The sequence below is a fragment of the Staurois parvus genome, unplaced genomic scaffold (genome assembly GCF_062004578.1).
Source record: "Staurois parvus isolate SC_StPar_1 unplaced genomic scaffold, SC_StPar_1.0 ptg000689l, whole genome shotgun sequence".
Classification (NCBI taxonomy): domain Eukaryota; kingdom Metazoa; phylum Chordata; class Amphibia; order Anura; family Ranidae; genus Staurois; species Staurois parvus.
The window spans coordinates 726,913-750,919 of NW_028318485.1; the positions used below are offsets into that span (position 1 = coordinate 726,913).

The window sequence follows — 24,007 nt, forward strand, 5'->3', positions numbered from 1 at the left end:
ACCTGCAGCCACCTTTATTTCTGGGCTAGATTCACAGAGCCTTGAAAGGGGGAATTTTGCATCCCTTAGGACATTTCCTCTCTCTAGGCCAGTGAGCACTCCGGCAGATGGGCATAAAGATTACCTTATCCGCAGCTCAACAACAAGGACAAAGCTACCGCCCGAACAGGGACTTGAACCCTGGACCCTCAGTTTAAAAGTCTGATGCTCTACCGACTGAGCTATCCGGGCTCTGAAAGCTCCTCCTCCAAAACAGTCCAATCTGCTTGAAACTTCACTTTTATGGCAGAAAAAGACCATTCGGCCAAAAGAAAGAGGAGATGTGTGCCTGAATGCACAAGTATTTGGCTCACTCCGGCTGGCCAATCGTCCTCTCCCATTCCATTTTTTAGGACAGCTTGCAACCATGCAGATAGGGTCCAGTCTGGTAGAGATGGAGAACGCTGAAAGTTTCTGGCTTAGTGTAACTTATAGGTCAATGCTCTTTCACTGGAAACAAGGGCCTTGCAAAAAACACACCGGCCAAACTGGTTCCTTAACCCTGGACCAACACGCTTCCAGTATTCTTCCTATTTGACTGGGTTACAGATAAAGAAAGTTCACCTTTAGCCTCATGATGCCAGGTCTAGCAGAGAAAAAGCAAGGAAAAATTTAATGAGGTAGAGTCCACTCTGGATTAAAGGCAAGTGGGGGGGAAGGAGCATGACGTGGCAATCACATATTGTTCTACTCAGCAGGCTGCGTGATGACACAAAAGATCTCTATAGTGTCCCCGGCCCCGTGACCCGCTTCCTCAACTCTAACACATCTCAGTCTGCATCTTAGAAGCCATTGCTTTTCTGCTGTTTCAAACATATTGCTCAGTCTCCTGAGAGACTCTCAAAAATTGCCAGTGCTGACTGTATTTCAAGTCATCACAGCGGGGTATTGGGATTAGTTTTCAATTAGCAATAATCACGCCTCAGGTGGACCTCATTGGCTATGATACTGCCACTGCGCAAAGCTAACCAAATCAGTGTCTGCCAATTTCTGCCCATCCTTGGAGGAGGTATTGACATTGAGGTGAGACACAAAAGTGTCATCCAGTGGGCCGCTGAGCATTCTGGGACTTGGCATGCTAATGTGACAGAGAAGACGCCTAAGCTGGCATTGTTTGCATTTGAAAGGACTAAGGAGAATGTCAAGTTTTGGGGCCTAGATGTCAAATGTCAAATGGCTTTCTCCCACAGCAGTTCTCAAAGGCCACTGAATGCATATGGTCCGACGGCTGCACTGTTGGGGAAAAAAAAGCCAAGGTGGAAAGCTTTGGGCCCGTCGTTGAAAGCTTTGTGGATAACAAGCCTGAACTGGAGTCCAGGAAAGCTGGCGTAGACCAGGCTTGTTGGGAATCAGTTGTTCAGGCAAACACCTGCAGCCACCTTTATTTCTGGGCTAGATTCACAGAGCCTTGAAAGGGGGAATTTTGCATCCCTTAGGACATTTCCTCTCTCTAGGCCAGTGAGCACTCCGGCAGATGGGCATAAAGATTACCTTATCCGCAGCTCAACAACAAGGACAAAGCTACCGCCCGAACAGGGACTTGAACCCTGGACCCTCAGTTTAAAAGTCTGATGCTCTACCGACTGAGCTATCCGGGCTCTGAAACCTCCAAGACAGTCCAATCTGCTTGAAACTTCACTTTTATGGCAGAAAAAGACCATTCGGCCAAAAGAAAGAGGAGATGTGTGCCTGAATGCACAAGTATTTGGCTCACTCCGGCTGGCCAATCGTCCTCTCCCATTCCATTTTTTAGGACAGCTTGCAACCATGCAGATAGGGTCCAGTCTGGTAGAGATGGAGAACGCTGAAAGTTTCTGGCTTAGTGTAACTTATAGGTCAATGCTCTTTCACTGAAAACAAGGGCCTTGCAAAAAACACACCGGCCAAACTGGTTCCTTAACCCTGGACCAACACGCTTCCAGTATTCTTCCTAATTGACTGGGTTACAAATAAAGAAAGTTCACCTTTAGCCTCATGATGCCAGGTCTAGCAGAGAAAAAGCAAGGAAAAATTTAATGAGGTAGAGTCCACTCTGGATTAAAGGCAAGTGGGGGGGAACGAGCATGACGTGGCAATCACATATTGTTCTACTCAGCAGGCTGCGTGATGACACAAAAGATCTCTATAGTGTCCCCGGCCCCGTTTCCTCAACTCTAACACATCTCAGTCTGCATCTTAGAAGGCATTGCTTTTCTGCTGTTTCAAACATATTGCTCAGTCTCCTGAGAGACTCTCAAAAATTGCCAGTGCTGACTGTATTTCAAGTCATCACAGCGGGGTATTGGGATTAGTTTTCAATTAGCAATAATCACGCCTCAGGTGGACCTCATTGGCTATGATACTGCCACTGCGCAAAGCTAACCAAATCAGTGTCTGCCAATTTCTGCCCATCCTTGGAGGAGGTATTGACATTGAGGTGAGACACAAAAGTGTCATCCAGTGGGCTGCTGAGCATTCTGGGACTTGGCATGCTAATGTGACAGAGAAGACGCCTAAGCTGGCATTGTTTGCATTTGAAAGGACTAAGGAGAATGTCAAGTTTTGGGGCCTAGATGTCAAATGGCTTTCTCCCACAGCAGTTCTCAAAGGCCACTGAATGCATATGGTCCGACGGCTGCACTGTTGGGGAAAAAAAAGCCAAGGTGGAAAGCTTTGGGCCCGTCGTTGAAAGCTTTGTGGATAACAAGCCTGAACTGGAGTCCAGGAAAGCTGGCGTAGACCAGGCTTGTTGGGAATCAGTTGTTCAGGCAAACACCTGCAGCTACCTTTATTTCTGGGCTAGATTCACAGAGCCTTGAAAGGGGGAATTTTGCATCCCTTAGGACATTTCCTCTCTCTAGGCCAGTGAGCACTCCGGCAGATGGGCATAAAGATTACCTTATCCGCAGCTCAACAACAAGGACAAAGCTATCACCCGAACAGGGACTTGAACCCTGGACCCTCAGATTAAAAGTCTGATGCTCTACCGACTGAGCTATCCGGGCTCTGAAAGCTCCACCTCCAAAACAGTCCAATCTGCTTGAAACTTCACTTTTATGGCAGAAAAAGACCATGCGCCCAAAAGAAAGAGGAGATGTGTGCCTGAATGCACAAGTATTTGGCTCACTCCGGCTGGCCAATCGTCCTCTCCCATTCCATTTTTTAGGACAGCTTGCAACCATGCAGATAGGGTCCAGTCTGGTAGAGATGGAGAACGCTGAAAGTTTCTGGCTTAGTGTAACTTATAGGTCAATGCTCTTTCACTGGAAACAAGGGCCTTGCAAAAAACACACCGGCCAAACTGGTTCCTTAACCCTGGACCAACACGCTTCCAGTATTCTTCCTAATTGACTGGGTTACAAATAAAGAAAGTTCACCTTTAGCCTCATGATGCAGGGTCTAGCAGAGAAAAAGCAAGGAAAAATTGAATGAGGTAGAGTCCACTCTGGATTAAAGGCAAGTGGGGGGGAACGAGCATGACGTGGCAATCACATATTGTTCTACTCAGCAGGCTGCGTGATGACACAAAAGATCTCTATAGTGTCCCCGGCCCCATGACCCGCTTCCTCAACTCTAACACATCTCAGTCTGCATCTTAGAAGCCATTGCTTTTCTGCTGTTTCAAACATATTGCTCAGTCTCCTGAGAGACTCTCAAAAATTGCCAGTGCTGACTGTATTTCAAGTCATCACAGCGGGGTATTGGGATTAGTTTTCAATTAGCAATAATCACGCCTCAGGTGGACCTCATTGGCTATGATACTGCCACTGCGCAAAGCTAACCAAATCAGTGTCTGCCAATTTCTGCCCATCCTTGGAGGAGGTATTGACATTGAGGTGAGACACAAAAGTGTCATCCAGTGGGCCGCTGAGCATTCTGGGACTTGGCATGCTAATGTGACAGAGAAGACGCCTAAGCTGGCATTGTTTGCATTTGAAAGGACTAAGGAGAATGTCAAGTTTTGGGGCCTAGATGTCAAATGTCAAATGGCTTTCTCCCACAGCAGTTCTCAAAGGCCACTGAATGCATATGGTCCGACGGCTGCACTGTTGGGGAAAAAAAAGCCAAGGTGGAAAGCTTTGGGCCCGTCGTTGAAAGCTTTGTGGATAACAAGCCTGAACTGGAGTCCAGGAAAGCTGGCGTAGACCAGGCTTGTTGGGAATCAGTTGTTCAGGCAAACACCTGCAGCCACCTTTATTTCTGGGCTAGATTCACAGAGCCTTGAAAGGGGGAATTTTGCATCCCTTAGGACATTTCCTCTCTCTAGGCCAGTGAGCACTCCGGCAGATGGGCATAAAGATTACCTTATCAGCAGCTCAACAACAAGGACAAAGCTACCGCCCGAACAGGGACTTGAACCCTGGACCCTCAGATTAAAAGTCTGATGCTCTACCGACTGAGCTATCCGGGCTCTGAAACCTCCAAAACAGTCCAATCTGCTTGAAACTTCACTTTTATGGCAGAAAAAGACCATTCGGACAAAAGAAAGAGGAGATGTGTGCCTGAATGCACAAGTATTTGGCTCACTCCGGCTGGCCAATCGTCCTCTCCCATTCCATTTTTTAGGACAGCTTGCAACCATGCAGATAGGGTCCAGTCTGGTAGAGATGGAGAACGCTGAAAGTTTCTGGCTTAGTGTAACTTATAGGTCAATGCTCTTTCACTGAAAACAAGGGCCTTGCAAAAAACACACCGGCCAACCTGGTTCCTTAACCCTGGACCAACACGCTTCCAGTATTCTTCCTAATTGACTGGGTTACAAATAAAGAAAGTTCACCTTTAGCCTCATGATGCCAGGTCTAGCAGAGAAAAAGCAAGGAAAAATTTAATGAGGTAGAGTCCACTCTGGATAAAAGGCAAGTGGGGGGGAACGAGCATGACGTGGCAATCACATATTGTTCTACTCAGCAGGCTGCGTGATGACACAAAAGATCTCTATAGTGTCCCCGGCCCCATGACCCGCTTCCTCAACTCTAACACATCTCAGTCTGCATCTTAGAAGCCATTGCTTTTCTGCTGTTTCAAACATATTGCTCAGTCTCCTGAGAGACTCTCAAAAATTGCCAGTGCTGACTGTATTTCAAGTCATCACAGCGGGGTATTGGGATTAGTTTTCAATTAGCAATAATCACGCCTCAGGTGGACCTCATTGGCTATGATACTGCCACTGCGCAAAGCTAACCAAATCAGTGTCTGCCAATTTCTGCCCATCCTTGGAGGAGGTATTGACATTGAGGTGAGACACAAAAGTGTCATCCAGTGGGCCGCTGAGCATTCTGGGACTTGGCATGCTAATGTGACAGAGAAGACGCCTAAGCTGGCATTGTTTGCATTTGAAAGGACTAAGGAGAATGTCAAGTTTTGGGGCCTAGATGTCAAATGTCAAATGGCTTTCTCCCACAGCAGTTCTCAAAGGCCACTGAATGCATATGGTCCGACGGCTGCACTGTTGGGGAAAAAAAAGCCAAGGTGGAAAGCTTTGGGCCCGTCGTTGAAAGCTTTGTGGATAACAAGCCTGAACTGGAGTCCAGGAAAGCTGGCGTAGACCAGGCTTGTTGGGAATCAGTTGTTCAGGCAAACACCTGCAGCCACCTTTATTTCTGGGCTAGATTCACAGAGCCTTGAAAGGGGGAATTTTGCATCCCTTAGGACATTTCCTCTCTCTAGGCCAGTGAGCACTCCGGCAGATGGGCATAAAGATTACCTTATCCGCAGCTCAACAACAAGGAGAAAGCTACCGCCCGAACAGGGACTTGAACCCTGGACCCTCAGATTAAAAGTCTGATGCTCTACCGACTGAGCTATCCGGGCTCTGAAACCTCCAAAACAGTCCAATCTGCTTGAAACTTCACTTTTATGGCAGAAAAAGACCATTCGGACAAAAGAAAGAGGAGATGTGTGCCTGAATGCACAAGTATTTGGCTCACTCCGGCTGGCCAATCGTCCTCTCCCATTCCATTTTTTAGGACAGCTTGCAACCATGCAGATAGGGTCCAGTCTGGTAGAGATGGAGAACGCTGAAAGTTTCTGGCTTAGTGTAACTTATAGGTCAATGCTCTTTCACTGAAAACAAGGGCCTTGCAAAAAACACACCGGCCAAACTGGTTCCTTAACCCTGGACCAACACGCTTCCAGTATTCTTCCTAATTGACTGGGTTACAAATAAAGAAAGTTCACCTTTAGCCTCATGATGCCAGGTCTAGCAGAGAAAAAGCAAGGAAAAATTGAATGAGGTAGAGTCCACTCTGGATTAAAGGCAAGTGGGGGGGAACGAGCATGACGTGGCAATCACATATTGTTCTACTCAGCAGGCTGCGTGATGACACAAAAGATCTCTATAGTGTCCCCGGCCCCGTTTCCTCAACTCTAACACATCTCAGTCTGCATCTTAGAAGCCATTGCTTTTCTGCTGTTTCAAACATATTGCTCAGTCTCCTGAGAGACTCTCAAAAATTGCCAGTGCTGACTGTATTTCAAGTCATCACAGCGGGGTATTGGGATTAGTTTTCAATTAGCAATAATCACGCCTCAGGTGGACCTCATTGGCTATGATACTGCCACTGCGCAAAGCTAACCAAATCAGTGTCTGCCAATTTCTGCCCATCCTTGGAGGAGGTATTGACATTGAGGTGAGACACAAAAGTGTCATCCAGTGGGCCGCTGAGCATTCTGGGACTTGGCATGCTAATGTGACAGAGAAGACGCCTAAGCTGGCATTGTTTGCATTTGAAAGGACTAAGGAGAATGTCAAGTTTTGGGGCCTAGATGTCAAATGTCAAATGGCTTTCTCCCACAGCAGTTCTCAAAGGCCACTGAATGCATATGGTCCGACGGCTGCACTGTTGGGGAAAAAAAAGCCAAGGTGGAAAGCTTTGGGCCCGTCGTTGAAAGCTTTGTGGATAACAAGCCTGAACTGGAGTCCAGGAAAGCTGGCGTAGACCAGGCTTGTTGGGAATCAGTTGTTCAGGCAAACACCTGCAGCCACCTTTATTTCTGGGCTAGATTCACAGAGCCTTGAAAGGGGGAATTTTGCATCCCTTAGGACATTTCCTCTCTCTAGGCCAGTGAGCACTCCGGCAGATGGGCATAAAGATTACCTTATCCGCAGCTCAACAACAAGGACAAAGCTACCGCCCGAACAGGGACTTGAACCCTGGACCCTCAGATTAAAAGTCTGATGCTCTACCGACTGAGCTATCCGGGCTCTGAAACCTCCAAAACAGTCCAATCTGCTTGAAACTTCACTTTTATGGCAGAAAAAGACCATTCGGCCAAAAGAAAGAGGAGATGTGTGCCTGAATGCACAAGTATTTGGCTCACTCCGGCTGGCCAATCGTCCTCTCCCATTCCATTTTTTAGGACAGCTTGCAACCATGCAGATAGGGTCCAGTCTGGTAGAGATGGAGAACGCTGAAAGTTTCTGGCTTAGTGTAACTTATAGGTCAATGCTCTTTCACTGAAAACAAGGGCCTTGCAAAAAACACACCGGCCAAACTGGTTCCTTAACCCTGGACCAACACGCTTCCAGTATTCTTCCTAATTGACTGGGTTACAAATAAAGAAAGTTCACCTTTAGCCTCATGATGCCAGGTCTAGCAGAGAAAAAGCAAGGAAAAATTTAATGAGGTAGAGTCCACTCTGGATTAAAGGCAAGTGGGGGGGAACGAGCATGACGTGGCAATCACATATTGTTCTACTCAGCAGGCTGCGTGATGACACAAAAGATCTCTATAGTGTCCCCGGCCCCGTTTCCTCAACTCTAACACATCTCAGTCTGCATCTTAGAAGCCATTGCTTTTCTGCTGTTTCAAACATATTGCTCAGTCTCCTGAGAGACTCTCAAAAATTGCCAGTGCTGACTGTATTTCAAGTCATCACAACGGGGTATTGGGATTAGTTTTCAATTAGCAATAATCACGCCTCAGGTGGACCTCATTGGCTATGATACTGCCACTGCGCAAAGCTAACCAAATCAGTGTCTGCCAATTTCTGCCCATCCTTGGAGGAGGTATTGACATTGAGGTGAGACACAAAAGTGTCATCCAGTGGGCCGCTGAGCATTCTGGGACTTGGCATGCTAATGTGACAGAGAAGACGCCTAAGCTGGCATTGTTTGCATTTGAAAGGACTAAGGAGAATGTCAAGTTTTGGGCCTAGATGTCAAATGGCTTTCTCCCACAGCAGTTCTCAAAGGCCACTGAATGCATATGGTCCGACGGCTGCACTGTTGGGGAAAAAAAAGCCAAGGTGGAAAGCTTTGGGCCCGTCGTTGAAAGCTTTGTGGATAACAAGCCTGAACTGGAGTCCAGGAAAGCTGGCGTAGACCAGGCTTGTTGGGAATCAGTTGTTCAGGCAAACACCTGCAGCCACCTTTATTTCTGGGCTAGATTCACAGAGCCTTGAAAGGGGGAATTTTGCATCCCTTAGGACATTTCCTCTCTCTAGGCCAGTGAGCACTCCGGCAGATGGGCATAAAGATTACCTTATCCGCAGCTCAACAACAAGGACAAAGCTACCGCCCGAACAGGGACTTGAACCCTGGACCCTCAGATTAAAAGTCTGATGCTCTACCGACTGAGCTATCCAGGCTCTGAAACCTCCAAAACAGTCCAATCTGCTTGAAACTTCACTTTTATGGCAGAAAAAGACCATTCGGCCAAAAGAAAGAGGAGATGTGTGCCTGAATGCACAAGTATTTGGCTCACTCCGGCTGGCCAATCGTCCTCTCCCATTCCATTTTTTAGGACAGCTTGCAACCATGCAGATAGGGTCCAGTCTGGTAGAGATGGAGAACGCTGAAAGTTTCTGGCTTAGTGTAACTTATAGGTCAATGCTCTTTCACTGAAAACAAGGGCCTTGCAAAAAACACACCGGCCAAACTGGTTCCTTAACCCTGGACCAACACGCTTCCAGTATTCTTCCTAATTGACTGGGTTACAAATAAAGAAAGTTCACCTTTAGCCTCATGATGCCAGGTCTAGCAGAGAAAAAGCAAGGAAAAATTGAATGAGGTAGAGTCCACTCTGGATTAAAGGCAAGTGGGGGGGAACGAGCATGACGTGGCAATCACATATTGTTCTACTCAGCAGGCTGCGTGATGACACAAAAGATCTCTATAGTGTCCCCGGCCCCGTTTCCTCAACTCTAACACATCTCAGTCTGCATCTTAGAAGGCATTGCTTTTCTGCTGTTTCAAACATATTGCTCAGTCTCCTGAGAGACTCTCAAAAATTGCCAGTGCTGACTGTATTTCAAGTCATCACAGCGGGGTATTGGGATTAGTTTTCAATTAGCAATAATCACGCCTCAGGTGGACCTCATTGGCTATGATACTGCCACTGCGCAAAGCTAACCAAATCAGTGTCTGCCAATTTCTGCCCATCCTTGGAGGAGGTATTGACATTGAGGTGAGACACAAAAGTGTCATCCAGTGGGCCGCTGAGCATTCTGGGACTTGGCATGCTAATGTGACAGAGAAGACGCCTAAGCTGGCATTGTTTGCATTTGAAAGGACTAAGGAGAATGTCAAGTTTTGGGGCCTAGATGTCAAATGGCTTTCTCCCACAGCAGTTCTCAAAGGCCACTGAATGCATATGGTCCGACGGCTGCACTGTTGGGGAAAAAAAAGCCAAGGTGGAAAGCTTTGGGCCCGTCGTTGAAAGCTTTGTGGATAACAAGCCTGAACTGGAGTCCAGGAAAGCTGGCATAGACCAGGCTTGTTGGGAATCAGTTGTTCAGGCAAACACCTGCAGCCACCTTTATTTCTGGGCTAGATTCACAGAGCCTTGAAAGGGGGAATTTTGCATCCCTTAGGACATTTCCTCTCTCTAGGCCAGTGAGCACTCCGGCAGATGGGCATAAAGATTACCTTATCCGCAGCTCAACAACAAGGACAAAGCTACCGCCCGAACAGGGACTTGAACCCTGGACCCTCAGATTAAAAGTCTGATGCTCTACCGACTGAGCTATCCGGGCTCTGCAACCTCCAAAACAGTCCAATCTGCTTGAAACTTCACTTTTATGGCAGAAAAAGACCATTCGGCCAAAAGAAAGAGGAGATGTGTGCCTGAATGCACAAGTATTTGGCTCACTCCGGCTGGCCAATCGTCCTCTCCCATTCCATTTTTTAGGACAGCTTGCAACCATGCAGATAGGGTCCAGTCTGGTAGAGATGGAGAACGCTGAAAGTTTCTGGCTTAGTGTAACTTATAGGTCAATGCTCTTTCACTGGAAACAAGGGCCTTGCAAAAAACACACCGGCCAAACTGGTTCCTTAACCCTGGACCAACACGCTTCCAGTATTCTTCCTAATTGACTGGGTTACAAATAAAGAAAGTTCACCTTTAGCCTCATGATGCCAGGTCTAGCAGAGAAAAAGCAAGGAAAAATTTAATGAGGTAGAGTCCACTCTGGATTAAAGGCAAGTGGGGGGGAACGAGCATGACGTGGCAATCACATATTGTTCTACTCAGCAGGCTGTGTGATGACACAAAAGATCTCTATAGTGTCCCCGGCCCCGTGACCCGCTTCCTCAACTCTAACACATCTCAGTCTGCATCTTAGAAGCCATTGCTTTTCTGCTGTTTCAAACATATTGCTCAGTCTCCTGAGAGACTCTCAAAAATTGCCAGTGCTGACTGTATTTCAAGTCATCACAGCGGGGTATTGGGATTAGTTTTCAATTAGCAATAATCACGCCTCAGGTGGACCTCATTGGCTATGATACTGCCACTGCGCAAAGCTAACCAAATCAGTGTCTGCCAATTTCTGCCCATCCTTGGAGGAGGTATTGACATTGAGGTGAGACACAAAAGTGTCATCCAGTGGGCCGCTGAGCATTCTGGGACTTGGCATGCTAATGTGACAGAGAAGACGCCTAAGCTGGCATTGTTTGCATTTGAAAGGACTAAGGAGAATGTCAAGTTTTGGGGCCTAGATGTCAAATGGCTTTCTCCCACAGCAGTTCTCAAAGGCCACTGAATGCATATGGTCCGACGGCTGCACTGTTGGGGAAAAAAAAGCCAAGGTGGAAAGCTTTGGGCCCGTCGTTGAAAGCTTTGTGGATAACAAGCCTGAACTGGAGTCCAGGAAAGCTGGCATAGACCAGGCTTGTTGGGAATCAGTTGTTCAGGCAAACACCTGCAGCCACCTTTATTTCTGGGCTAGATTCACAGAGCCTTGAAAGGGGGAATTTTGCATCCCTTAGGACATTTCCTCTCTCTAGGCCAGTGAGCACTCCGGCAGATGGGCATAAAGATAACCTTATCCGCAACTCAACAACAAGGACAAAGCTACCGCCCGAACAGGGACTTGAACCCTGGACCCTCAGATTAAAAGTCTGATGCTCTACCGACTGAGCTATCCGGGCTCTGAAACCTCCAAAACAGTCCAATCTGCTTGAAACTTCACTTTTATGGCAGAAAAAGACCATTCGGCCAAAAGAAAGAGGAGATGTGTGCCTGAATGCACAAGTATTTGGCTCACTCCGGCTTGCCAATCGTCCTCTCCCATTCCATTTTTTAGGACAGCTTGCAACCATGCAGATAGGGTCCAGTCTGGTAGAAATGGAGAACGCTGAAAGTTTCTGGCTTAGTGTAACTTATAGGTCAATGCTCTTTCACTGGAAACAAGGGCCTTGCAAAAAACACAACGGCCAAACTGGTTCCTTAACCCTGGACCAACACGCTTCCAGTATTCTTCCTAATTGACTGGGTTACAAATAAAGAAAGTTCACCTTTAGCCTCATGATGCCAGGTCTAGCAGAGAAAAAGCAAGGAAAAATTTAATGAGGTAGAGTCCACTCTGGATTAAAGGCAAGTGGGGGGGAACGAGCATGACGTGGCAATCACATATTGCTCTACTCAGCAGGCTGCGTGATGACACAAAAGATCTCTATAGTGTCTCCGGCCCCGTGACCCGCTTCCTCAACTCTAACACATCTCAGTCTGCATCTTAGAAGCCATTGCTTTTCTGCTGTTTCAAACATATTGCTCAGTCTCCTGAGAGACTCTCAAAAATTGCCAGTGCTGACTGTATTTCAAGTCATCACAGCGGGGTATTGGGATTAGTTTTCAATTAGCAATAATCACGCCTCAGGTGGACCTCATTGGCTATGATACTGCCACTGCGCAAAGCTAACCAAATCAGTGTCTGCCAATTTCTGCCCATCCTTGGAGGAGGTATTGACATTGAGGTGAGACACAAAAGTGTCATCCAGTGGGCCGCTGAGCATTCTGGGACTTGGCATGCTAATGTGACAGAGAAGACGCCTAAGCTGGCATTGTTTGCATTTGAAAGGACTAAGGAGAATGTCAAGTTTTGGGGCCTAGATGTCAAATGTCAAATGGCTTTCTTCCACAGCAGTTCTCAAAGGCCACTGAATGCATATGGTCCGACGGCTGCACTGTTGGGGAAAAAAAAAAGCCAAGGTGGAAAGCTTTGGGCCCGTCGTTGAAAGCTTTGTGGATAACAAGCCTGAACTGGAGTCCAGGAAAGCTGGCGTAGACCAGGCTTGTTGGGAATCAGTTGTTCAGGCAAACACCTGCAGCCACCTTTATTTCTGGGCTAGATTCACAGAGCCTTGAAAGGGGGAATTTTGCATCCCTTAGGACATTTCCTCTCTCTAGGCCATTGAGCACTCCGGCAGATGGGCATAAAGATTACCTTATCCGCAGCTCAACAACAAGGACAAAGCTACCGCCCGAACAGGGACTTGAACCCTGGACCCTCAGATTAAAAGTCTGATGCTCTACCGACTGAGCTATCCGGGCTCTGAAACCTCCAAAACAGTCCAATCTGCTTGAAACTTCACTTTTATGGCAGAAAAAGACCATTCGGCCAAAAGAAAGAGGAGATGTGTGCCTGAATGCACAAGTATTTGGCTCACTCCGGCTGGCCAATCGTCCTCTCCCATTCCATTTTTTAGGACAGCTTGCAACCATGCAGATAGGGTCCAGTCTGGTAGAGATGGAGAACGCTGAAAGTTTCTGGCTTAGTGTAACTTATAGGTCAATGCTCTTTCACTGGAAACAAGGGCCTTGCAAAAAACACACCGGCCAAACTGGTACCTTAACCCTGGACCAACACGCTTCCAGTATTCTTCCTAATTGACTGGGTTACAAATAAAGAAAGTTCACCTTTAGCCTCATGATGCCAGGTCTAGCAGAGAAAAAGCAAGGAAAAATTGAATGAGGTAGAGTCCACTCTGGATTAAAGGCAAGTGGGGGGGAACGAGCATGACGTGGCAATCACATATTGTTCTACTCAGCAGGCTGCGTGATGACACAAAAGATCTCTATAGTGTCCCCGGCCCCGTGACCCGCTTCCTCAACTCTAACACATCTCAGTCTGCATCTTAGAAGCCATTGCTTTTCTGCTGTTTCAAACATATTGCTCAGTCTCCTGAGAGACTCTCAAAAATTGCCAGTGCTGACTGTATTTCAAGTCATCACAGCGGGGTATTGGGATTAGTTTTCAATTAGCAATAATCACGCCTCAGGTGGACCTCATTGGCTATGATACTGCCACTGCGCAAAGCTAACCAAATCAGTGTCTGCCAATTTCTGCCCATCCTTGGAGGAGGTATTGACATTGAGGTGAGACACAAAAGTGTCATCCAGTGGGCCGCTGAGCATTCTGGGACTTGGCATGCTAATGTGACAGAGAAGACGCCTAAGCTGGCATTGTTTGCATTTGAAAGGACTAAGGAGAATGTCAAGTTTTGGGGCCTAGATGTCAAATGTCAAATGGCTTTCTTCCACAGCAGTTCTCAAAGGCCACTGAATGCATATGGTCCGACGGCTGCACTGTTGGGGAAAAAAAAAAGCCAAGGTGGAAAGCTTTGGGCCCGTCGTTGAAAGCTTTGTGGATAACAAGCCTGAACTGGAGTCCAGGAAAGCTGGCGTAGACCAGGCTTGTTGGGAATCAGTTGTTCAGGCAAACACCTGCAGCCACCTTTATTTCTGGGCTAGATTCACAGAGCCTTGAAAGGGGGAATTTTGCATCCCTTAGGACATTTCCTCTCTCTAGGCCATTGAGCACTCCGGCAGATGGGCATAAAGATTACCTTATCCGCAGCTCAACAACAAGGACAAAGCTACCGCCCGAACAGGGACTTGAACCCTGGACCCTCAGATTAAAAGTCTGATGCTCTACCGACTGAGCTATCCGGGCTCTGAAACCTCCAAAACAGTCCAATCTGCTTGAAACTTCACTTTTATGGCAGAAAAAGACCATTCGGCCAAAAGAAAGAGGAGATGTGTGCCTGAATGCACAAGTATTTGGCTCACTCCGGCTGGCCAATCGTCCTCTCCCATTCCATTTTTTAGGACAGCTTGCAACCATGCAGATAGGGTCCAGTCTGGTAGAGATGGAGAACGCTGAAAGTTTCTGGCTTAGTGTAACTTATAGGTCAATGCTCTTTCACTGGAAACAAGGGCCTTGCAAAAAACACACCGGCCAAACTGGTACCTTAACCCTGGACCAACACGCTTCCAGTATTCTTCCTAATTGACTGGGTTACAAATAAAGAAAGTTCACCTTTAGCCTCATGATGCCAGGTCTAGCAGAGAAAAAGCAAGGAAAAATTGAATGAGGTAGAGTCCACTCTGGATTAAAGGCAAGTGGGGGGGAACGAGCATGACGTGGCAATCACATATTGTTCTACTCAGCAGGCTGCGTGATGACACAAAAGATCTCTATAGTGTCCCCGGCCCCGTGACCCGCTTCCTCAACTCTAACACATCTCAGTCTGCATCTTAGAAGCCATTGCTTTTCTGCTGTTTCAAACATATTGCTCAGTCTCCTGAGAGACTCTCAAAAATTGCCAGTGCTGACTGTATTTCAAGTCATCACAGCGGGGTATTGGGATTAGTTTTCAATTAGCAATAATCACGCCTCAGGTGGACCTCATTGGCTATGATACTGCCACTGCGCAAAGCTAACCAAATCAGTGTCTGCCAATTTCTGCCCATCCTTGGAGGAGGTATTGACATTGAGGTGAGACACAAAAGTGTCATCCAGTGGGCCGCTGAGCATTCTGGGACTTGGCATGCTAATGTGACAGAGAAGACGCCTAAGCTGGCATTGTTTGCATTTGAAAGGACTAAGGAGAATGTCAAGTTTTGGGGCCTAGATGTCAAATGTCAAATGGCTTTCTCCCACAGCAGTTCTCAAAGGCCACTGAATGCATATGGTCCGACGGCTGCACTGTTGGGGAAAAAAAAGCCAAGGTGGAAAGCTTTGGGCCCGTCGTTGAAAGCTTTGTGGATAACAAGCCTGAACTGGAGTCCAGGAAAGCTGGCGTAGACCAGGCTTGTTGGGAATCAGTTGTTCAGGCAAACACCTGCAGCCACCTTTATTTCTGGGCTAGATTCACAGAGCCTTGAAAGGGGGAATTTTGCATCCCTTAGGACATTTCCTCTCTCTAGGCCAGTGAGCACTCCGGCAGATGGGCATAAAGATTACCTTATCCGCAGCTCAACAACAAGGACAAAGCTACCGCCCGAACAGGGACTTGAACCTCAGATTAAAAGTCTGATGCTCTACCGACTGAGCTATCCGGGCTCTGAAAGCTCCACCTCCAAAACAGTCCAATCTGCTTGAAACTTCACTTTTATGGCAGAAAAAGACCATGCGCCCAAAAGAAAGAGGAGATGTGTGCCTGAATGCACAAGTATTTGGCTCACTCCGGCTGGCCAATCGTCCTCTCCCATTCCATTTTTTAGGACAGCTTGCAACCATGCAGATAGGGTCCAGTCTGGTAGAGATGGAGAACGCTGAAAGTTTCTGGCTTAGTGTAACTTATAGGTCAATGCTCTTTCACTGGAAACAAGGGCCTTGCAAAAAACACACCGGCCAAACTGGTTCCTTAACCCTGGACCAACACGCTTCCAGTATTCTTCCTAATTGACTGGGTTACAAATAAAGAAAGTTCACCTTTAGCCTCATGATGCCAGGTCTAGCAGAGAAAAAGCAAGGAAAAATTGAATGAGGTAGAGTCCACTCTGGATTAAAGGCAAGTGGGGGGGAACGAGCATGACGTGGCAATCACATATTGTTCTACTCAGCAGGCTGCGTGATGACACAAAAGATCTCTATAGTGTCCCCGGCCCCGTGACCCGCTTCCTCAACTCTAACACATCTCAGTCTGCATCTTAGAAGCCATTGCTTTTCTGCTGTTTCAAACATATTGCTCAGTCTCCTGAGAGACTCTCAAAAATTGCCAGTGCTGACTGTATTTCAAGTCATCACAGCGGGGTATTGGGATTAGTTTTCAATTAGCAATAATCACGCCTCAGGTGGACCTCATTGGCTATGATACTGCCACTGCGCAAAGCTAACCAAATCAGTGTCTGCCAATTTCTGCCCATCCTTGGAGGAGGTATTGACATTGAGGTGAGACACAAAAGTGTCATCCAGTGGGCCGCTGAGCATTCTGGGACTTGGCATGCTAATGTGACAGAGAAGACGCCTAAGCTGGCATTGTTTGCATTTGAAAGGACTAAGGAGAATGTCAAGTTTTGGGGCCTAGATGTCAAATGTCAAATGGCTTTCTCCCACAGCAGTTCTCAAAGGCCACTGAATGCATATGGTCCGACGGCTGCACTGTTGGGGAAAAAAAAGCCAAGGTGGAAAGCTTTGGGCCCGTCGTTGAAAGCTTTGTGGATAACAAGCCTGAACTGGAGTCCAGGAAAGCTGGCGTAGACCAGGCTTGTTGGGAATCAGTTGTTCAGGCAAACACCTGCAGCCACCTTTATTTCTGGGCTAGATTCACAGAGCCTTGAAAGGGGGAATTTTGCATCCCTTAGGACATTTCCTCTCTCTAGGCCAGTGAGCACTCCGGCAGATGGGCATAAAGATTACCTTATCCGCAGCTCAACAACAAGGACAAAGCTACCGCCCGAACAGGGACTTGAACCCTGGACCCTCAGATTAAAAGTCTGATGCTCTACCGACTGAGCTATCCGGGCTCTGAAAGCTCCACCTCCAAAACAGTCCAATCTGCTTGAAACTTCACTTTTATGGCAGAAAAAGACCATGCGCCCAAAAGAAAGAGGAGATGTGTGCCTGAATGCACAAGTATTTGGCTCACTCCGGCTGGCCAATCGTCCTCTCCCATTCCATTTTTTAGGACAGCTTGCAACCATGCAGATAGGGTCCAGTCTGGTAGAGATGGAGAACGCTGAAAGTTTCTGGCTTAGTGTAACTTATAGGTCAATGCTCTTTCACTGGAAACAAGGGCCTTGCAAAAAACACACCGGCCAAACTGGTTCCTTAACCCTGGACCAACACGCTTCCAGTATTCTTCCTAATTGACTGGGTTACAGATAAAGAAAGTTCACCTTTAGCCTCATGATGCCAGGTCTAGCAGAGAAAAAGCAAGGAAAAATTGAATGAGGTAGAGTCCACTCTGGATTAAAGGCAAGTGGGGGGGAACGAGCATGACGTGGCAATCACATATTGTTCTACTCAGCAGGCTGCGTGATGACACAAAAGATCTCTATAGTGTCCCCGGCCCCGTGACCCGCTTCCTCAACTCTAACACATCTCAGTCTGCATCTTAGAAGCCATTGCTTTTCTGCTGTTTCAAACATATTGCTCAGTCTCCTGAGAGACTCTCAAAAATTGCCAGTGCTGACTGTATTTCAAGTCATCACAGCGGGGTATTGGGATTAGTTTTCAATTAGCAATAATCACGCCTCAGGTGGACCTCATTGGCTATGATACTGCCACTGCGCAAAGCTAACCAAATCAGTGTCTGCCAATTTCTGCCCATCCTTGGAGGAGGTATTGACATTGAGGTGAGACACAAAAGTGTCATCCAGTGGGCCGCTGAGCATTCTGGGACTTGGCATGCTAATGTGACAGAGAAGACGCCTAAGCTGACATTGTTTGCATTTGAAAGGACTAAGGAGAATGTCAAGTTTTGGGCCTAGATGTCAAATGGCTTTCTCCCACAGCAGTTCTCAAAGGCCACTGAATGCATATGGTCCGACGGCTGCACTGTTGGGGAAAAAAAAGCCAAGGTGGAAAGCTTTGGGCCCGTCGTTGAAAGCTTTGTGGATAACAAGCCTGAACTGGAGTCCAGGAAAGCTGGCGTAGACCAGGCTTGTTGGGAATCAGTTGTTCAGGCAAACACCTGCAGCCACCTTTATTTCTGGGCTAGATTCACAGAGCCTTGAAAGGGGGAATTTTGCATCCCTTAGGACATTTCCTCTCTCTAGGCCTGTGAGCACTCCGGCAGATGGGCATAAAGATTACCTTATCCGCAGCTCAACAACAAGGACAAAGCTACCGCCCGAACAGGGACTTGAACCCTGGACCCTCAGATTAAAAGTCTGATGCTCTACCGACTGAGCTATCCAGGCTCTGAAACCTCCAAAACAGTCCAATCTGCTTGAAACTTCACTTTTATGGCAGAAAAAGACCATTCGGCCAAAAGAAAGAGGAGATGTGTGCCTGAATGCACAAGTATTTGGCTCACTCCGGCTGGCCAATCGTCCTCTCCCATTCCATTTTTTAGGACAGCTTGCAACCATGCAGATAGGGTCCAGTCTGGTAGAGATGGAGAACGCTGAAAGTTTCTGGCTTAGTGTAACTTATAGGTCAATGCTCTTTCACTGAAAACAAGGGCCTTGCAAAAAACACACCGGCCAAACTGGTTCCTTAACCCTGGACCAACACGCTTCCAGTATTCTTCCTAATTGACTGGGTTACAAATAAAGAAAGTTCACCTTTAGCCTCATGATGCCAGGTCTAGCAGAGAAAAAGCAAGGAAAAATTTAATGAGGTAGAGTCCACTCTGGATTAAAGGCAAGTGGGGGGGAACGAGCATGACGTGGCAATCACATATTGTTCTACTCAGCAGGCTGCGTGATGACACAAAAGATCTCTATAGTGTCCCCGGCCCCGTTTCCTCAACTCTAACACATCTCAGTCTGCATCTTAGAAGGCATTGCTTTTCTGCTGTTTCAAACATATTGCTCAGTCTCCTGAGAGACTCTCAAAAATTGCCAGTGCTGACTGTATTTCAAGTCATCACAGCGGGGTATTGGGATTAGTTTTCAATTAGCAATAATCACGCCTCAGGTGGACCTCATTGGCTATGATACTGCCACTGCGCAAAGCTAACCAAATCAGTGTCTGCCAATTTCTGCCCATCCTTGGAGGAGGTATTGACATTGAGGTGAGACACAAAAGTGTCATCCAGTGGGCCGCTGAGCATTCTGGGACTTGGCATGCTAATGTGACAGAGAAGACGCCTAAGCTGGCATTGTTTGCATTTGAAAGGACTAAGGAGAATGTCAAGTTTTGGGGACTAGATGTCAAATGGCTTTCTCCCACAGCAGTTCTCAAAGGCCACTGAATGCATATGGTCCGACGGCTGCACTGTTGGGGAAAAAAAAGCCAAGGTGGAAAGCTTTGGGCCCGTCGTTGAAAGCTTTGTGGATAACAAGCCTGAACTGGAGTCCAGGAAAGCTGGCGTAGACCAGGCTTGTTGGGAATCAGTTGTTCAGGCAAACACCTGCAGCCACCTTTATTTCTGGGCTAGATTCACAGAGCCTTGAAAGGGGGAATTTTGCATCCCTTAGGACATTTCCTCTCTCTAGGCCAGTGAGCACTCCGGCAGATGGGCATAAAGATTACCTTATCCGCAGCTCAACAACAAGGACAAAGCTACCGCCCGAACAGGGACTTGAACCTTGGACCCTCAGATTAAAAGTCTGATGCTCTACCGACTGAGCTATCCGGGCTCTGAAACCTCCAAAACAGTCCAATCTGCTTGAAACTTCACTTTTATGGCAGAAAAAGACCATTCGGACAAAAGAAAGAGGAGATGTGTGCCTGAATGCACAAGTATTTGGCTCACTCCGGCTGGCCAATCGTCCTCTCCCATTCCATTTTTTAGGACAGCTTGCAACCATGCAGATAGGGTCCAGTCTGGTAGAGATGGAGAACGCTGAAAGTTTCTGGCTTAGTGTAACTTATAGGTCAATGCTCTTTCACTGAAAACAAGGGCCTTGCAAAAAACACACCGGCCAAACTGGTTCCTTAACCCTGGACCAACACGCTTCCAGTATTCTTCCTAATTGACTGGGTTACAAATAAAGAAAGTTCACCTTTAGCCTCATGATGCCAGGTCTAGCAGAGAAAAAGCAAGGAAAAATTGAATGAGGTAGAGTCCACTCTGGATTAAAGGCAAGTGGGGGGGAACGAGCATGACGTGGCAATCACATATTGTTCTACTCAGCAGGCTGCGTGATGACACAAAAGATCTCTATAGTGTCCCCGGCCCCATGACCCGCTTCCTCAACTCTAACACATCTCAGTCTGCATCTTAGAAGGCATTGCTTTTCTGCTGTTTCAAACATATTGCTCAGTCTCCTGAGAGACTCTCAAAAATTGCCAGTGCTGACTGTATTTCAAGTCATCACAGCGGGGTATTGGGATTAGTTTTCAATTAGCAATAATCACGCCTCAGGTGGACCTCATTGGCTATGATACTGCCACTGCGCAAAGCTAACTAAATCAGTGTCTGCCAATTTCTGCCCATCCTTGGAGGAGGTATTGACATTGAGGTGAGACACAAAAGTGTCATCCAGTGGGCCGCTGAGCATTCTGGGACTTGGCATGCTAATGTGACAGAGAAGACGCCTAAGCTGGCATTGTTTGCATTTGAAAGGACTAAGGAGAATGTCAAGTTTTGGGCCTAGATGTCAAATGGCTTTCTCCCACAGCAGTTCTCAAAGGCCACTGAATGCATATGGTCCGACGGCTGCACTGTTGGGGAAAAAAAAGCCAAGGTGGAAAGCTTTGGGCCCGTTGTTGAAAGCTTTGTGGATAACAAGCCTGAACTGGAGTCCAGGAAAGCTGGCGTAGACCAGGCTTGTTGGGAATCAGTTGTTCAGGCAAACACCTGCAGCCACCTTTATTTCTGGGCTAGATTCACAGAGCCTTGAAAGGGGGAATTTTGCATCCCTTAGGACATTTCCTCTCTCTAGGCCTGTGAGCACTCCGGCAGATGGGCATAAAGATTACCTTATCCGCAGCTCAACAACAAGGACAAAGCTACCGCCCGAACAGGGACTTGAACCCTGGACCCTCAGATTAAAAGTCTGATGCTCTACCGACTGAGCTATCCGGGCTCTGAAAGCTCCACCTCCAAAACAGTCCAATCTGCTTGAAACTTCACTTTTATGGCAGAAAAAGACCATGCGCCCAAAAGAAAGAGGAGATGTGTGCCTGAATGCACAAGTATTTGGCTCACTCCGGCTGGCCAATCGTCCTCTCCCATTCCATTTTTTAGGACAGCTTGCAACCATGCAGATAGGGTCCAGTCTGGTAGAGATGGAGAACGCTGAAAGTTTCTGGCTTAGTGTAACTTATAGGTCAATGCTCTTTCACTGAAAACAAGGGCCTTGCAAAAAACACACCGGCCAAACTGGTTCCTTAACCCTGGACCAACACGCTTCCAGTATTCTTCCTAATTGACTGGGTTACAAATAAAGAAAGTTCACCTTTAGCCTCATGATGCCAGGTCTAGCAGAGAAAAAGCAAGGAAAAATTTAATGAGGTAGAGTCCACTCTGGATTAAAGGCAAGTGGGGGGGAACGAGCATGACGTGGCAATCACATATTGTTCTACTCAGCAGGCTGCGTGATGACACAAAAGATCTCTATAGTGTCCCCGGCCCCATGACCCGCTTCCTCAACTCTAACACATCTCAGTCTGCATCTTAGAAGCCATTGCTTTTCTGCTGTTTCAAACATATTGCTCAGTCTCCTGAGAGACTCTCAAAAATTGCCAGTGCTGACTGTATTTCAAGTCATCACAGCGGGGTATTGGGATTAGTTTTCAATTAGCAATAATCACGCCTCAGGTGGACCTCATTGGCTATGATACTGCCACTGCGCAAAGCTAACTAAATCAGTGTCTGCCAATTTCTGCCCATCCTTGGAGGAGGTATTGACATTGAGGTGAGACACAAAAGTGTCATCCAGTGGGCCGCTGAGCATTCTGGGACTTGGCATGCTAATGTGACAGAGAAGACGCCTAAGCTGGCATTGTTTGCATTTGAAAGGACTAAGGAGAATGTCAAGTTTTGGGGCCTAGATGTCAAATGGCTTTCTCCCACAGCAGTTCTCAAAGGCCACTGAATGCATATGGTCCGACGGCTGCACTGTTGGGGAAAAAAAAGCCAAGGTGGAAAGCTTTGGGCCCGTCGTTGAAAGCTTTGTGGATAACAAGCCTGAACTGGAGTCCAGGAAAGCTGGCGTAGACCAGGCTTGTTGGGAATCAGTTGTTCAGGCAAACACCTGCAGCCACCTTTATTTCTGGGCTAGATTCACAGAGCCTTGAAAGGGGGAATTTTGCATCCCTTAGGACATTTCCTCTCTCTAGGCCAGTGAGCACTCCGGCAGATGGGCATAAAGATTACCTTATCCGCAGCTCAACAACAAGGACAAAGCTACCGCCCGAACAGGGACTTGAACCCTGGACCCTCAGATTAAAAGTCTGATGCTCTACCGACTGAGCTATCCGGGCTCTGAAAGCTCCTCCTCCAAAACAGTCCAATCTGCTTGAAACTTCACTTTTATGGCAGAAAAAGACCATTCGGACAAAAGAAAGAGGAGATGTGTGCCTGAATGCACAAGTATTTGGCTCACTCCGGCTGGCCAATCGTCCTCTCCCATTCCATTTTTTAGGACAGCTTGCAACCATGCAGATAGGGTCCAGTCTGGTAGAGATGGAGAACGCTGAAAGTTTCTGGCTTAGTGTAACTTATAGGTCAATGCTCTTTCACTGGAAACAAGGGCCTTGCAAAAAACACACCGGCCAAACTGGTTCCTTAACCCTGGACCAACACGCTTCCAGTATTCTTCCTATTTGACTGGGTTACAGATAAAGAAAGTTCACCTTTAGCCTCATGATGCCAGGTCTAGCAGAGAAAAAGCAAGGAAAAATTTAATGAGGTAGAGTCCACTCTGGATTAAAGGCAAGTGGGGGGGAACGAGCATGACGTGGCAATCACATATTGTTCTACTCAGCAGGCTGCGTGATGACACAAAAGATCTCTATAGTGTCCCCGGCCCCGTGACCCGCTTCCTCAACTCTAACACATCTCAGTCTGCATCTTAGAAGCCATTGCTTTTCTGCTGTTTCAAACATATTGCTCAGTCTCCTGAGAGACTCTCAAAAATTGCCAGTGCTGACTGTATTTCAAGTCATCACAGCGGGGTATTGGGATTAGTTTTCAATTAGCAATAATCACGCCTCAGGTGGACCTCATTGGCTATGATACTGCCACTGCGCAAAGCTAACCAAATCAGTGTCTGCCAATTTCTGCCCATCCTTGGAGGAGGTATTGACATTGAGGTGAGACACAAAAGTGTCATCCAGTGGGCCGCTGAGCATTCTGGGACTTGGCATGCTAATGTGACAGAGAAGACGCCTAAGCTGGCATTGTTTGCATTTGAAAGGACTAAGGAGAATGTCAAGTTTTGGGGCCTAGATGTCAAATGTCAAATGGCTTTCTCCCACAGCAGTTCTCAAAGGCCACTGAATGCATATGGTCCGACGGCTGCACTGTTGGGGAAAAAAAAGCCAAGGTGGAAAGCTTTGGGCCCGTCGTTGAAAGCTTTGTGGATAACAAGCCTGAACTGGAGTCCAGGAAAGCTGGCGTAGACCAGGCTTGTTGGGAATCAGTTGTTCAGGCAAACACCTGCAGCCACCTTTATTTCTGGGCTAGATTCACAGAGCCTTGAAAGGGGGAATTTTGCATCCCTTAGGACATTTCCTCTCTCTAGGCCAGTGAGCACTCCGGCAGATGGGCATAAAGATTACCTTATCCGCAGCTCAACAACAAGGACAAAGCTACCGCCCGAACAGGGACTTGAACCCTGGACCCTCAGATTAAAAGTCTGATGCTCTACCGACTGAGCTATCCGGGCTCTGAAACCTCCAAGACAGTCCAATCTGCTTGAAACTT

At 47.3% G+C, this 24,007-nt stretch overlaps 31 non-coding genes across 31 annotated transcripts; all 31 read right to left on the reverse strand.

The window, feature by feature from the left end:
• Positions 1-864: 864 nt before the first annotated feature.
• LOC149447129 (U4 spliceosomal RNA) lies at positions 865-1,005 on the reverse strand. The gene has a single exon (XR_016306011.1). It is a non-coding gene; the product is annotated as a U4 spliceosomal RNA (small nuclear RNA).
• Positions 1,006-2,257: 1,252 nt separating this feature from the next.
• Positions 2,258-2,398, reverse strand: LOC149447130 (U4 spliceosomal RNA). Its single transcript, XR_016306012.1, has one exon. It is a non-coding gene; the product is annotated as a U4 spliceosomal RNA (small nuclear RNA).
• Positions 2,399-2,950: 552 nt separating this feature from the next.
• On the reverse strand, positions 2,951-3,023 carry TRNAK-UUU (transfer RNA lysine (anticodon UUU)). Its single transcript has one exon. It is a non-coding gene; the product is annotated as a tRNA-Lys (tRNA).
• Positions 3,024-3,656: 633 nt separating this feature from the next.
• Positions 3,657-3,797, reverse strand: LOC149447132 (U4 spliceosomal RNA). The gene has a single exon (XR_016306013.1). It is a non-coding gene; the product is annotated as a U4 spliceosomal RNA (small nuclear RNA).
• A 559-nt stretch (positions 3,798-4,356) lies between these two features.
• On the reverse strand, positions 4,357-4,429 carry TRNAK-UUU (transfer RNA lysine (anticodon UUU)). Its single transcript has one exon. It is a non-coding gene; the product is annotated as a tRNA-Lys (tRNA).
• A 627-nt stretch (positions 4,430-5,056) lies between these two features.
• LOC149447134 (U4 spliceosomal RNA) lies at positions 5,057-5,197 on the reverse strand. The gene has a single exon (XR_016306014.1). It is a non-coding gene; the product is annotated as a U4 spliceosomal RNA (small nuclear RNA).
• A 559-nt stretch (positions 5,198-5,756) lies between these two features.
• On the reverse strand, positions 5,757-5,829 carry TRNAK-UUU (transfer RNA lysine (anticodon UUU)). Its single transcript has one exon. It is a non-coding gene; the product is annotated as a tRNA-Lys (tRNA).
• A 620-nt stretch (positions 5,830-6,449) lies between these two features.
• LOC149447136 (U4 spliceosomal RNA) lies at positions 6,450-6,590 on the reverse strand. The gene has a single exon (XR_016306015.1). It is a non-coding gene; the product is annotated as a U4 spliceosomal RNA (small nuclear RNA).
• Positions 6,591-7,149: 559 nt separating this feature from the next.
• TRNAK-UUU (transfer RNA lysine (anticodon UUU)) lies at positions 7,150-7,222 on the reverse strand. Its single transcript has one exon. It is a non-coding gene; the product is annotated as a tRNA-Lys (tRNA).
• Positions 7,223-7,842: 620 nt separating this feature from the next.
• On the reverse strand, positions 7,843-7,983 carry LOC149447138 (U4 spliceosomal RNA). The gene has a single exon (XR_016306167.1). It is a non-coding gene; the product is annotated as a U4 spliceosomal RNA (small nuclear RNA).
• A 551-nt stretch (positions 7,984-8,534) lies between these two features.
• TRNAK-UUU (transfer RNA lysine (anticodon UUU)) lies at positions 8,535-8,607 on the reverse strand. The gene has a single exon. It is a non-coding gene; the product is annotated as a tRNA-Lys (tRNA).
• A 620-nt stretch (positions 8,608-9,227) lies between these two features.
• On the reverse strand, positions 9,228-9,368 carry LOC149447140 (U4 spliceosomal RNA). The gene has a single exon (XR_016306016.1). It is a non-coding gene; the product is annotated as a U4 spliceosomal RNA (small nuclear RNA).
• A 552-nt stretch (positions 9,369-9,920) lies between these two features.
• On the reverse strand, positions 9,921-9,993 carry TRNAK-UUU (transfer RNA lysine (anticodon UUU)). The gene has a single exon. It is a non-coding gene; the product is annotated as a tRNA-Lys (tRNA).
• Positions 9,994-10,620: 627 nt separating this feature from the next.
• LOC149447142 (U4 spliceosomal RNA) lies at positions 10,621-10,761 on the reverse strand. Its single transcript, XR_016306017.1, has one exon. It is a non-coding gene; the product is annotated as a U4 spliceosomal RNA (small nuclear RNA).
• A 552-nt stretch (positions 10,762-11,313) lies between these two features.
• TRNAK-UUU (transfer RNA lysine (anticodon UUU)) lies at positions 11,314-11,386 on the reverse strand. The gene has a single exon. It is a non-coding gene; the product is annotated as a tRNA-Lys (tRNA).
• Positions 11,387-12,013: 627 nt separating this feature from the next.
• On the reverse strand, positions 12,014-12,154 carry LOC149447144 (U4 spliceosomal RNA). The gene has a single exon (XR_016306018.1). It is a non-coding gene; the product is annotated as a U4 spliceosomal RNA (small nuclear RNA).
• A 561-nt stretch (positions 12,155-12,715) lies between these two features.
• Positions 12,716-12,788, reverse strand: TRNAK-UUU (transfer RNA lysine (anticodon UUU)). Its single transcript has one exon. It is a non-coding gene; the product is annotated as a tRNA-Lys (tRNA).
• A 627-nt stretch (positions 12,789-13,415) lies between these two features.
• On the reverse strand, positions 13,416-13,556 carry LOC149447146 (U4 spliceosomal RNA). The gene has a single exon (XR_016306020.1). It is a non-coding gene; the product is annotated as a U4 spliceosomal RNA (small nuclear RNA).
• A 561-nt stretch (positions 13,557-14,117) lies between these two features.
• TRNAK-UUU (transfer RNA lysine (anticodon UUU)) lies at positions 14,118-14,190 on the reverse strand. The gene has a single exon. It is a non-coding gene; the product is annotated as a tRNA-Lys (tRNA).
• Positions 14,191-14,817: 627 nt separating this feature from the next.
• LOC149447148 (U4 spliceosomal RNA) lies at positions 14,818-14,958 on the reverse strand. The gene has a single exon (XR_016306021.1). It is a non-coding gene; the product is annotated as a U4 spliceosomal RNA (small nuclear RNA).
• Positions 14,959-16,215: 1,257 nt separating this feature from the next.
• LOC149447149 (U4 spliceosomal RNA) lies at positions 16,216-16,356 on the reverse strand. The gene has a single exon (XR_016306022.1). It is a non-coding gene; the product is annotated as a U4 spliceosomal RNA (small nuclear RNA).
• Positions 16,357-16,915: 559 nt separating this feature from the next.
• TRNAK-UUU (transfer RNA lysine (anticodon UUU)) lies at positions 16,916-16,988 on the reverse strand. Its single transcript has one exon. It is a non-coding gene; the product is annotated as a tRNA-Lys (tRNA).
• A 633-nt stretch (positions 16,989-17,621) lies between these two features.
• Positions 17,622-17,762, reverse strand: LOC149447151 (U4 spliceosomal RNA). The gene has a single exon (XR_016306023.1). It is a non-coding gene; the product is annotated as a U4 spliceosomal RNA (small nuclear RNA).
• Positions 17,763-18,313: 551 nt separating this feature from the next.
• Positions 18,314-18,386, reverse strand: TRNAK-UUU (transfer RNA lysine (anticodon UUU)). Its single transcript has one exon. It is a non-coding gene; the product is annotated as a tRNA-Lys (tRNA).
• A 620-nt stretch (positions 18,387-19,006) lies between these two features.
• On the reverse strand, positions 19,007-19,147 carry LOC149447153 (U4 spliceosomal RNA). The gene has a single exon (XR_016306024.1). It is a non-coding gene; the product is annotated as a U4 spliceosomal RNA (small nuclear RNA).
• A 1,252-nt stretch (positions 19,148-20,399) lies between these two features.
• On the reverse strand, positions 20,400-20,540 carry LOC149447154 (U4 spliceosomal RNA). The gene has a single exon (XR_016306025.1). It is a non-coding gene; the product is annotated as a U4 spliceosomal RNA (small nuclear RNA).
• A 551-nt stretch (positions 20,541-21,091) lies between these two features.
• TRNAK-UUU (transfer RNA lysine (anticodon UUU)) lies at positions 21,092-21,164 on the reverse strand. The gene has a single exon. It is a non-coding gene; the product is annotated as a tRNA-Lys (tRNA).
• Positions 21,165-21,797: 633 nt separating this feature from the next.
• Positions 21,798-21,938, reverse strand: LOC149447156 (U4 spliceosomal RNA). Its single transcript, XR_016306026.1, has one exon. It is a non-coding gene; the product is annotated as a U4 spliceosomal RNA (small nuclear RNA).
• A 552-nt stretch (positions 21,939-22,490) lies between these two features.
• On the reverse strand, positions 22,491-22,563 carry TRNAK-UUU (transfer RNA lysine (anticodon UUU)). Its single transcript has one exon. It is a non-coding gene; the product is annotated as a tRNA-Lys (tRNA).
• Positions 22,564-23,196: 633 nt separating this feature from the next.
• On the reverse strand, positions 23,197-23,337 carry LOC149447158 (U4 spliceosomal RNA). Its single transcript, XR_016306027.1, has one exon. It is a non-coding gene; the product is annotated as a U4 spliceosomal RNA (small nuclear RNA).
• Positions 23,338-23,896: 559 nt separating this feature from the next.
• On the reverse strand, positions 23,897-23,969 carry TRNAK-UUU (transfer RNA lysine (anticodon UUU)). Its single transcript has one exon. It is a non-coding gene; the product is annotated as a tRNA-Lys (tRNA).
• Between the last annotated feature and the right edge of the window lie 38 nt (positions 23,970-24,007).